The sequence below is a fragment of the Oenanthe melanoleuca genome, unplaced genomic scaffold (genome assembly GCF_029582105.1).
Source record: "Oenanthe melanoleuca isolate GR-GAL-2019-014 unplaced genomic scaffold, OMel1.0 S410, whole genome shotgun sequence".
In the NCBI taxonomy this organism is placed as follows: domain Eukaryota; kingdom Metazoa; phylum Chordata; class Aves; order Passeriformes; family Muscicapidae; genus Oenanthe; species Oenanthe melanoleuca.
Window position 1 is genome coordinate 1 of NW_026613059.1, and position 11,999 is coordinate 11,999.

At 52.8% G+C, this 11,999-nt stretch overlaps 1 long non-coding RNA gene across 1 annotated transcript; it reads right to left on the reverse strand.

Moving 5' to 3' along the window:
• Window positions 1-3,815: 3,815 nt before the first annotated feature.
• LOC130266978 (uncharacterized) lies at window positions 3,816-5,810 on the reverse strand. Its single transcript, XR_008843029.1, has 4 exons — window positions 5,664-5,810; window positions 4,870-5,001; window positions 4,394-4,760; window positions 3,816-4,290 (listed from the first exon to the last, which is right to left on the reverse strand). It is a non-coding gene; the product is annotated as an uncharacterized LOC130266978 (long non-coding RNA).
• Between the last annotated feature and the right edge of the window lie 6,189 nt (window positions 5,811-11,999).

Below are 11,999 nucleotides of genomic sequence, written 5' to 3' on the forward strand. Positions count from 1 at the left end.
GCCCACAAGGCGGCAGCACTGCGCCGAGCTCAGCCCGGGGCTGCGGCGCTTTGGGGACAGAGAGAGAAGCGAAGGCAAAAAGCAACGAGTCCCATCCCTTCAAAAAATCCTCCGAAAAGAATGCCCCCAAAACACCCCGACCAAAACTAAAAGCAAATAATAAAAAAACCCCTTTAAATAAAAATCTATTAATATTTAATTTATATTCACATTCACAATCTATACACATTTTATATTTTCAATTAAGGTTGCATTATAACATATATACAATGTTATTTTTATTATTTATTGTACACATAATATTTATATTGTTAAAATTCATTTCTATTTTATGCATATATCTTTATATATTACATATGTGTATGTTTCAAATTTTATTTAAAAGCCCCACCTTTACCCAAATACAAACAAAAAACCCCTTTATTTTAAACTATATTTAAATGTTTCTATTTATATTTTTCATTTTTATGTCTGCAATCAATGTATCTATATTATAAATATATTATACCAGAAGTATATATTATTTATATCCTACATTTATATTGATCTATATATTTATGTATTTACTTCCATATATTCATGTATGCACAAATACTTCTACTTTTATGTCTTTATAAACTTATTGTATATTTGTGTATTTATTTTGCTTGTATTAATTATTAAAAAACCTGCCTTTACCAAATAAAACAAAAAAAAACATTTATTTTAAACTATATTATTTGCGTATTTCTAATCTCATATATATAATTTATATTCATACACTATATATTTGCATTATTTATATATTTAATATAAAGTTGTTACTTCTATTTGTATATATTTTATAGTTATATAAATATATTTTTATTTTTCTATTATTTTTATTTTATATTTAGATTATCTATTAAAAAAACCTTCTCTAACCAAATAAAACATTTATTTAAGCTGTAGTTAGGTATTTTTTATATTTATATTTTCCTGCCTTCTACACCCAGCCCTCCCTGTGAATGTTCTGGCACTCTTGGGTCGCTCTGGGGGACGGCACCCGGCACCACCCCTCCATTCCCCACTCACCTGCTCCTTCACCGCAGCTTGGCTCCCTCTCCTCGGGACCTTGGGGTGCCCCAAAGGACACGGGAGCCCCCGAGTCTCCACCCCCTGTCCCCCTCAGCCTTTTTTCCTCACCCCCAAAGAAGGCACACAACAACTACAACTGCCTCGGGCAGGAGCACGGCCCTTTATTCGAACCCTTCCCACGGTCCATCCCCCCAAAAAGGGACTCTGCTCACGCAAGGAAGTGGGGGACAGCCCCCAGAAGGGCTGAAGTTCCTTCTCAGCCCCGCAGACACAGGCAACAAGGGGCAGAAGAGGGAGCGCCAGCAGAGAGGACACAGCAAGAAAACTAAGATCAAGGCGCAGGATGAAATGGAAAAAAAACAAAAAAACACCTGGGATGGTGAATGGGCCGCACACAGAGAGGGATTAAAAAAGAACAGGGACAGCAAATGGGACACACCCGTGGGAACCACCGGCACGGGGAGCTCCACAGAGCCACACAGAATAAAACAGGAACACGAGCGAGGCACGGAGAAGGACGCAGAATGAAACACGGTGCCAAACACGCAGCAAGGACTGAGGGATACAAAGAGGGAAACAAGAACCCGCAGAGGAATCGACCGCGGCACGTGCCAGGGCGGGCAAACGCGGCCAAGGAGCAGCACAGAGACGGAGACAGAGAGGCACGGCCAGCAGGACAGAGGCTCACCAAGAGAGGGGACGGTCAGGGAGGAGCACTGGGCAGCAGGTGCACACAGGTACAGGCAAAGGGACAGTGACAGGGACAAAGAAACACAGTCACGGTGCAGGACAGAGGGACAAGGAGAGGAAGAAAGGAGAAATAAAGATGCAGGCAGCAAGTGAGACAGAGGCAAAAAGTAGGACAGAACAGGGAGAGGGATTGAGTAAGAGATATTACATAAATATTGAGTATTCATTTCAAAAAAGAAAAAGAACAAGAGAGAGTGAAGCAGTGAAAGGGAATGGGATGGGGAGCACACAGGCCAAGAAAGGAACACAAAAGACACAGCGGACAGAGAGGAGAGAAGGGGTGGAAAATTGAATATAAAGCAGGAAGAGGAACAGCAGCAGACCCAGGAGTATTTATTACAGAGTGTGGCTGGTGAATGTGTCAGGAAAGCACCAGCTCCAACAGAACGGGGCACGGGCACGGCTCGGCCTGGGACTCGATTCACATCTGTCTCATAAAGGCCGTGATAAAACAGGAGGTGAAAGCTGAATGGATGATGTGCTGCAGCTTGGGTCCTGCTCAGCCCTCATCCCAGCCCGTGCTGCCAGTGAACACACTGATGCTCTTCTCAGCTTGTTTTTATATATCCAAATTCCTTCTTCAAGTTTCTTCAAGCTAGGGAAAAGATAGGTGGGAAAAAAAAAAAAAACCCAACACACACACAAAAAAAAACAAAAAACAAACAAAAAAAACCCCCACAGAACAAAACAAAAAACCTAACAAAACACAAATAACAATCCAAAACAGATCCACAGCACCTTCAGCACCTTTTTGCATAACAAACTTGTACAATTATAACTTTTAAATTCTCTTCTTTGTATCTGAAGTTCCCCATACTCCCTAAAGCAGAGTAACAAACCAGGCATCAGTAAAGAAGGTGTCTGGGTTAAAAGACACTGGGCCTCCTGCCAACAAAACTATTTAGTGTTCACCTCTGCTACATCCAGCTGTAGCTAATTGCATAGTTATGGTAATAGTGCCACAGGAATTTGGAAGGAATTATGGTACTCAGAGCTAATACAAAAGATGCACTCTAAAAATGAGTGCAACAGGAAAATGGAATGCTATTAAAATGATAAAATACTTGAACCTCAAGGGGGGGGGAAAAAAAAATCTTTGTATTTTGCATGCACATTTCCATCTAAGAAAAGCATATGCTGGTTACAATAGGCTTCTTCATAGCCTAATAGCAAACATGAAGTTTGCCTAACTCCATTTGAATCAGGGATATAAAAGCAGATCAAGCAAGTGACAAATGAGAGAGCTATTCCTAGACTGCAGCAGACACCAATAATGAATTATGAGCAGGCTCCAGCCTCAGCCTGGCATGGCTGGATTTTTCCTTGGACCTACCTCAATTAAACGAGTTTGGAGCTTTTGATGCCTGCAAGTTGGTGTTCTCCTCACTGGGGCAATTGGAAATAATTTCAGTATCATTAGAAAATTTTAGAAAAATCCAGCTAAAAGTTTCACCTCTGTCCCCTCTAAGTTATCCCAGTTTTCCCCAGCTAGGAGCTGCACAGAAGTGAGGCAGGGGAAATCACATCAGGGAACAGCTGTAGAGTTAAAGGCAGAAAGAAAAGACTTACCAGCAAAGGGCAGGAAAGGGGAAAGGTTTCAGAAAAGATTTCTGTGGTCTAATTAATGATCATTTCTGATTCCCCTGAGAGAAGAACACAAACTCACAGCCAGTCAGGCCTCACAGTCCCCTGCAGTGACAGCTCAGCGCACATCCACAAAGGCAAGTCCAGCACCTGAAAGACAAAAAAAAAAAAAAAAAAAAAAAAAGAACCAGAAGAAAATGGTGACAGGGCAGCACAAAGATTGTTCTCTGTGCAGCGCCCAGACTCGGGGCCCACTGTCAGCTTTCTAGTTCCCGTGAATTATCCCACAGCCCCCAATTCCCTGCTCAGTTCCTGCTGCCATACCCTCACAGTGCCTCACGGAGGGTGGATATTCCTGTGCAGAGCTGCCCCTTGAACGCCAGCTGTGCCAGGAACGGGCAGAGCGTCCAAGGAAGCTCAGCAGCTTCGGGACAGGGACAGGCATCTGTTCCAAAGAATTGGCTATTTAAAGCCCTCATCCCCCAGCCCCACCCATGTCCCTGGGGGCAGCTGACAGAGCTGCCCGGAGTCCAGCTGATTTAGCCCCCCTGAGCCGGGGCTCCAGGTGATATTTTCAAGCAGGAGAAGGCAGGGCCGGGGGCGCTCCCGTCCCGTGCCAAGGCAGCTCCCCGTGCCCACGGGAGGACATCTCTCCCTGCAGCAGCTCAGCTCCTTTCAGGGCCTCAGCAGTGGCCTCTGCAAGTTCTTTTCCCTCAGCAAAGGGTGCACATCCCTGCCTCCAGCACACCTCCAGTGGGACCCACCTGGGAAAGCTTTCCATCCCTTCTGCACTTCCAGCTGGCTCCCTGGAAACTCCCACCTTTGTCCAAACAAAACTTCATCCCACCTGAACCTTTGATTTGAAGGCATCTCTGCAGGCTGTCGGTTGGCATTTAATAGCTGTGAGGCAAGATTGCCTTGGCTTTAGTGCTGCTGCTGCTGCTGCTGAACGAGGCCTCAGGCAGGAAGGGAAGGGAAGGGAATTGGGGTGGACAGGACATACCTGGCAGCTGCCTGGGAGCTCTGGGAGGCTGGAACCAGGAATTGCTGTCTGAGCCCCTCTGCACGCAGCCAGTGCCACCATCACCAGGACACGCCAGCTGCTCCTTGGGCTGCTTTTGGGCTGTCAGTGGCCTGTATCCAGGCTGAAGCGTCTCCAGGAGCCTGCTCAGAGCAGCCCCTGGCCCGGGAGCCACGGGCAGCCCTTGAGCCGTGTCCGTGCCAGCGCCGGCCGGGCACCCAGCGCCCATCCCGGGCCGTGCGCTCGGCACGGGCAGGACGCTGCAGGCACAGCCCCTGCCCCGAGGGCCCATGGACAAGAGGTGCCGGACGCCTTTCGGGGACTCCTGGCCTCCTCCTGCCCCTCGCAGCTGGGACACACAGAAACACCAAGGAGTATTGCTGGCAGTGAGTGGGAGGCACTGAGGCCTCTGTGCAGCTTGCTGGAGCCAAGGATTCCCATCCTTGGGAGTTTCATACCGTGATGCAGAGGGCTCAGTCAGTCGGAGCACAGTCCAGGTAGTGCCAAGGTTGTAAGTTCAATTCTCCCACGGGCCGTGTCCTCGAGAGTCGGATTTTAGGAACCCTCTCAATCCCAGTATATCCTGTGTCCTGGAAGCAAAGAGGAAAAGCCGCAGCCGAATTTTAATAAAAGAGGCTTTGCCATTGCAGAGCTTTTTGGAGTTGCAAAGCAAGGGAGAGGGGGAGCATCCCATCTGGCAGGTGAATGAGAAACAGCCCGAGCAGAACCGTGCCCGGCCCCGCCGAGCGGCTCGTCCCGCGCCCCAGCCCCGCTCGTTCCGCAGGGGTGCGCGGGCAGCAGCCCCGGGGCTGTGCGCGCACGGGAACGGGGAGCCGGGCGCTGCTCCGCGCTCAGGGCTACGGGGCCTCTGCGGGACGGGGGCACCGGGAGCGGCGGGATTTGGGGCTCCCAGGGCTGGCACGGCGCTCCCCGCGCCCCGGCCGGCTCCAGCCGCGATGCAGCGTCTGCACGGGGAGATCCCGCCGCCGTTCTTCCGGGCGCGGTTACCGGCAGAGCCCCGGCTCCCCGCGCCCACAGCGGGACCGTGTCCAGAGTGCCGCGGCCGCCGGAACGGAATGGGAGCGGCAGCGCCGGGCTCAGCCCCAGCGCCCGTCCGGGGCGGCTGCTGCTGCTGCCTGCGGCGATCCCGATCCCGGCCCCGCTACCCGCACCCTGCCTGCCCGGCGAGAGGCGGCACCGCCTGGAACCCCCAGCCAATACCGCCAAAACCTAGACCCGACCCTGGTCCTACCTGAGCGCCCCAGGATTCGCGCAGAACCGGGAGCTGTCCCTGGCACAGCGCTCCGACGAGGATCCCGCCGCATCCCAGCACGAGTGTTCCCGAATGGAACGGGCCGGCAGCGGATCGGCCGCATAGAAATAGGCCCCGGCCCGCGCAGCCGCACTGGGGCCCCGCGCACCTGAGTCGGGCCCGGCCCCGCCCGCTCCCTCCCCGGCGCCTCGTCCTGCCCGGGCTGGGGCGGGGCCATCGCTCGCGGCCCGCCCCCTCTCCCGGGGCCGAAGCGGGGCTGTTCCCTGTTCCGGGTCCCCTCGGAGCCCGCACTGCCCAGCATTCCTCACCGGGGCTGGAGGTTCCAGCACAGCCCCCAGGGCATGCCGCTGCTTCCTCAAGCCCCCTTCAGCGGGATCAGTTTTTGGAGAGAGATACCCAAACCCAGCAGAACTAGCTTTAACGGATCCGGGGGAATATCCCCTCTCCCCATCTCACCCAATTGCCGCTGCCAAAAGCCAGCCTGAGGATCAGCTCCCTGTCCCCTCAATCTCTGCAAGGAATCGGATTTCTCAATCCGGCAGGGCAGCAATGCTGTTCTCCTCGCCGGAGATCCGGATTGCAGCGGCGTCCCCGCCGGCGCTGCCCGGATGGAGCGGGGAGCGGGGGGTGTGTGTGAATAGAGGGGAGGGTGACGCCGAGTTCGGGCTGCGAGAGCGGCCGCGGCTGCGAGCGTGGGAAGGGCGGCAGTGCTGCCGCCTTGTGGGCAGAGCGCGGTACTGCAGCCACCCCCGAGCCGGCGCTCCGGCAGTGCTCGGCAGCGGCTGCAGTACCGCGCTGTGCCCACAAGGCGGCGTTAGAGGCGGGTGCGCAGCCAGGGCTGGGGCGCGGGGCTGGGGCGGGGCTGGGGGAGCGTCCCAGGGGGACGGACACGGGAGGGACAGGATCAGCGCTGGGGATGGCCTCAGGGTCCCTCGGGAGGGACAGGGTCAGCGCTGGGGATGGCCTCAGGGTCCCTCGGGAAGGACGGGTCAGCGCTGGGGATGGCCCTCAGGGTCCCTCGGGAGGGATGGGATCAGCGCTGGGGATGGCCTCAGGGTCCCTCCGGAGGCGCTCGGGCACAGGAGATGCCGTGATGTGCAGGTGACACCCTGGGGCCCCCACGTGTCGAGGGACCGGGGCTGGGGTTGTGACGGGCTGGGCTTGTGTGAGAAGTGGATCTTTGGGTGAGTGACAGGCGTGGTGGTGCACCGAGAAATTGGCTAGTTAGCTAAATATTGAATTAACTGCCCAACTAACTAATAACTACTTTCATTAGTACTCCAGAGTAGGCATGTAATGTTCAATCAAGGTAATTATTAGTCACTGCCATCTGGAGTATTAATGAGGGGCCCTACCTGGCATATATGAAAAAGGAGAAAAAATATGTATGTCTGGTGCAGCAGTAGAAAATTTCAGGCTCCTGAGGTGTAAACTAATTTTATTTAAATAATAACATAAGGTTTTTTGGTGTTTTGGTTTTTTTTTTTTACTTGCAAGGAGCCTGAAAATTTGTACTGCTGTTTTTTAAATTGTACAGCTAGAAAGGAAAAGAAAGTTAGAAAAAGGTTAGAGAGAAAAAAAAAAGAAAGAGTGAAAAAGAAAAAAAACCAGAGTTAGAGACTACTAGAAACAGGGAAAGAGAAATAGAGTCAGACAGAAATAGAGAGAAAAAGAAATCCAGAGAAAAAGAAAAGAAATAGAGAGAAAAAGAAATAGAGTTAATGCTACAGCAAATATGAAAAAGAAAGACAGGAGCCAAGGGGAAGACGTGGGGTATCTTGACTAGGGGCGACTTAACTTTATTGAATGAATGTTTTTATTCACAGCAAAAGACAGCAAGGTGTACAAAGGCAAGTACAGGTACCAATTTAATTACAGATACACTCCATGGACACGCTGCTAAAGGTGAATTTACACACAGAGCCTTTTTTTCCCCACTTTGAATCCACATGGGCCCACCTCTCTCCTCCCAAGTGCAAACAGCTCTTTATGGTCCAGAGATCCTCAAATAAATAGAACAATGTGCCAGCCCAGTGAAACGCTACTGCCAGGAATGACCCAGGTAAGGCAAACAGGGGCACTTCCCCTTAGGCATCCCCAAACCCTGAGCAAGCAGGGAGGCTGCCCAGAGCCTGCTGTGACATCCCCAGCTTCCCCTGCCTTAGATGTGGGCAGAGAGCTCCTGCTTCCCAGGCTGCCCACCCCTGAGCCCAGGAGCAGGCAGGGGCTGCTGCTCATTCAGCTGTGCCCCAGTCAGGCATTTCCTGCAGGATCCCACAGCTCTACTTACTGGGCCTGTGATGATGGCTGGGTTCTGCAGCCTGGGCTCTTCCCACTGGGTCATTTTCTTATCTGCAAATAACAAAAGAAATGATCCCACGGCTTCTCTGCTACCACACCGTGAATTTCTCTTGGTTTTTCTCTCCCTAGCACTGCTCAGCTCTGTCAGGGTTAGCAAAGGCTTGTGTCTCCCCACCCTCCCCAGCCCCAACACACTGTTAAGCTGAAAACATCCACTCAAAAACACAGAAGCACCCCAGAACCCAGGGAATCTGCACTGCTTTGATGGCAACGTCTGCAGGAGTGAGTGACACGTTCATTGGAACGTGGGCTGGGATTGGAGACACGGCCTGGTGGGTAAAGGAACCCAAAGTTTTTGGCAATGACACCCCAAGTTACTGTTTGGAAATTCTGCACAGACAGCTGAGGTATCACACTTCTAAATCTGGAGGGAGTAACATTTTTCCTAGACTCTGATTTAATGAGAAGGTGAAGGGGGCAGAACTGTCCTGCTTTGGTGCAAGAGAATCACCCAGCAAGGGGCAGTGGAGATGCTGGCAGTGGCACAGCACAGCCCACTTCTTTCCATCTACAGCTCTGAGGAGCACCAGGAGGATGACAAGAAAGCTTCTACAGGACCATGCTGGGACTGCCCTTCCCTGCCTCCAGACAGCTGCTCCTCCCAGGATCCTGAACGCGAGATCACAACAAAACAATGGGGTTGCAACCAGAAGACAACGCTCCAGACCCACCCGGGTGCCACCTGCAATGGCAAGGTGCTGGTCACCCTGGGCTGCCACCCTCTGCTGCTACAGACACTCCTCTGCGTCAGGAGCTGGGCAGCAGCAGTCAGACTGCATTTTCCTTGTTCCTACAACTGGAAAAGCCCTCTAAGTTTGAGCATCCCAAGCTGCTTTAAGGGGGACTGGGATCTGAAAGGTGTCCTTCAGCAAATGTTACCTGGAGAAAATTCTGAAGGACTGCGAGCACATTGCAAGACATTTGATCTATAAGTTAATTTAACAGTAAAATACTACTTTATTTCCCTTCACACATTAAAGTGATTTATCCCTTTTGGAAAAGCTGAGGAGGGCTGCCAGCCTGAGACCCCAGAGCTGCTGCCAAAGTGGGGGCACCCAGCACAGCCCTTTGCCTTTCCAACCCCTCCACTGGAATCCCCTTCTACAGACTTCTTGGTCACCTTGACACCAGCAGCCACAAACCACAGTGCCAGTTCTGTGTGAAATCACAGGTAACACAGCTGGAAATGACTGACAGTGTGTCAGCTCTTGGCCCTCTCTACCCTCAGAGCGTGCAGCGACACCAACAAATCTCAGTCTAAGTTTCTTCTCAGAGTCTTACAGGGACTTCACATCAAAAATGCTGTTCCAGGGCTACAAGGGTCTGGCATGAACCACTCCACCGGGAACTGCAGCTCAGGATTCTCTGCCTGATCCCAAGTGCACATGGATAACAAATTCATTCTTTTTGAAGAGTATTTTCAAAAGTCTCAACACCTTCAAAAGTTTCAGAACTTTGAGTCTTCCCACCACTACAGTTCTCTGTCAGAAACCAGGCTCTCAGGCCTTTGAGGATTCCCTCTCCTGCCTTTCCAAGGGCCCCACTATTTCCCTGAAGTTGGGACCTCCTGCCACATAGAGAACTCTCAGAGCCAGACATTCCCAATGCTGATGGCATCACAAGGGTTACTCCAGCTGGGATTTGGGCACTCCTGTCAATACATCACAGAGTGAAATAACTCTTGTCCAGGTGAGGGTATTTTTCATGCCCTTTCCAACCAAAACTCTACTAATAATTGCCATTCTGAGTTACACTTTGCCATTCTCCTTGCACAGCCTCTCCTGCACACTGCAGGGGCCATTTGCCAGGCTCACTGTGACTTCCCATCCCATCCCAGCGAGCCCCTCTCCCCTCTCCTGCCCTGCTGCTTCCTGCTGAACTAAGGAGTTCTCCTCCCTAACTCCCTGTGCGTGTCACTGATGCAGATGGTGAATACTACCATGTGCTGCTGGATGTGGACAGACTTTGAGGGGAACCCACTGATGGTATCCATGCCCCTTGTGCGTGAATCACTGCCAGCTGCCCAGAAAATGGCTGCAGAAGGGCTGTTTTCCCTCCTGATCCCGTCCAACACGTGGCTGGTAGGTGCCTGGGAGCTGCCAGGAAGGCAGCAGTGTGTGTGTGCTGCAGGGAGCAGTGTGCCCATGGGGTGAGGTGACAGGGCAGCTGGGGCACACAGAGCCGGGGAAGGGCTCAGGGGCACCCCACAGAGCCGGGGAAGGGCTCAGGGGCGTGCCAGAATTGTTTTCCCAGGGGCCTTCAGCCCTCTGCTGTGAGACAGTTGGGCTGTACTAAAATGGCATTGCCATACGAGGTAGAGGTGCCACTCTTTGTGGAGTTGTGAGGTGCACTGTCCCACCCATGTTGTGTTTGTTTCTACAGGGGTATCAGAGCACTTATTAAAGGGAAATGGGGCACACTGAGTAATTCACGATAAACACACAGTAGCATTGTCACAGGAACTTCACCCCGTGCCTTGGATTTTGCCTATTTATGTATCCTTAACACAGCAGGACTAAATCAAATTGATAAACGCAGATCTTTGTAGCCTGCAGTGCTCAAGGCTTCCCTCCCCTATTCCTGCTCCTCCTGCACCCCTCACCATGCTTCCTAACTAGTGAAATTAAGTTCTGGTGAAAGTTTTGGAAAAAGAAGTGTAGAAACAAGTGCTTACTTGTTACCAGCTCTATTATGAGCTTTCCCCAGCTAGGAGCTGCACAGAAGTGAGACTGGGGCAATGACATCAGGGAACAGCTGTAGAGTTAAAGGCAGAAAGAAAAGACTTACCAGCAAAGGGCAGGAAAGGGGAAAGGTTTCAGAAAAGATTTCTGTGGTCTAATTAATGATCATTTCTGATTCTCCTGTGAGAAGAACACAAACTCACAGCCAGTCAGGCCTCACAGTCCCCTGCAGTGAGAGCTCAGCGCACATCCACAGAGGCAAGTCCAGCACCTGAAAGAAAAAAAAAAAAAAAAGAACCAGAAGAAAAAGGTGACAGGGCAGCACAAAGATTGTTCTCTGTGCAGCGCCCAGACTCGGGGCCCACTGTCAGCTTTCTAGTTCCCGTGAATTATCCCACAGCCCCCAATTCCCTGCTCAGTTCCTGCTGCCATACCCTCACAGTGCCTCACGGAGGGTGGATATTCCCGTGCAGAGCTGCCCCTTGAACGCCAGCTGTGCCAGGAACGGGCAGAGCGTCCAAGGAAGCTCAGCAGCATCGGAACAGGGACAGGCATCTGCTCCAAAGAATTGGCTATTTAAAGCCCTCATCCCCCAGCCCCACCCATGTCCCTGGGGGCAGCTGACAGAGCTGCCCGGAGTTCAGCTGATTTAGCCCCCCTGAGCCGGGGCTCCAGGTGATATTTTCAAGCAGGAGAAGGCAGGGCCAGGGGCGCTCCCGTCCCGTGCCAAGGCAGCTCCCCGTGCCCACGGGAGGACATCTCTCCCTGCAGCAGCTCAGCTCCTTTCAGGGCCTCAGCAGTGGCCTCTGCAAGTTCTTTTCCCTCAGCAAAGGGTGCACATCCCTGCCTTCAGCACACCTCCAGCAGGGGTGCGCGGGCAGCAGCCCCGGGGCTGTGCGCGCACGGGAACGGGGAGCCGGGCGCCGCTCCGCGCTCAGGGCTGCGGGGCCTCTGCGGGACGGGGGCACCGGGAGCGGCGGGATTTGGGGCTCCCAGGGCTGGCACGGCGCTCCCCGCGCCCCGGCCGGGTCCAGCCGCGATGCAGCGTCTACACGGGGAGATCCCGCCGCCGTTCTTCCGGGCGCGGTTACCGGCAGAGCCCCGGCTCCCCGCGCCCACAGCGGGACCGTGTCCAGAGTGCCGCGGCCGCCGGAACGGAATGGGAGCGGCAGCGCCGGGCTCAGCCCCAGCGCCCGTCCGGGACGGCTGCTGCTGCCGCCCGCGGCGATCCCGATCCCGGCCCCGCTACCCGTACCCTGCCTGCCCGGGGAGA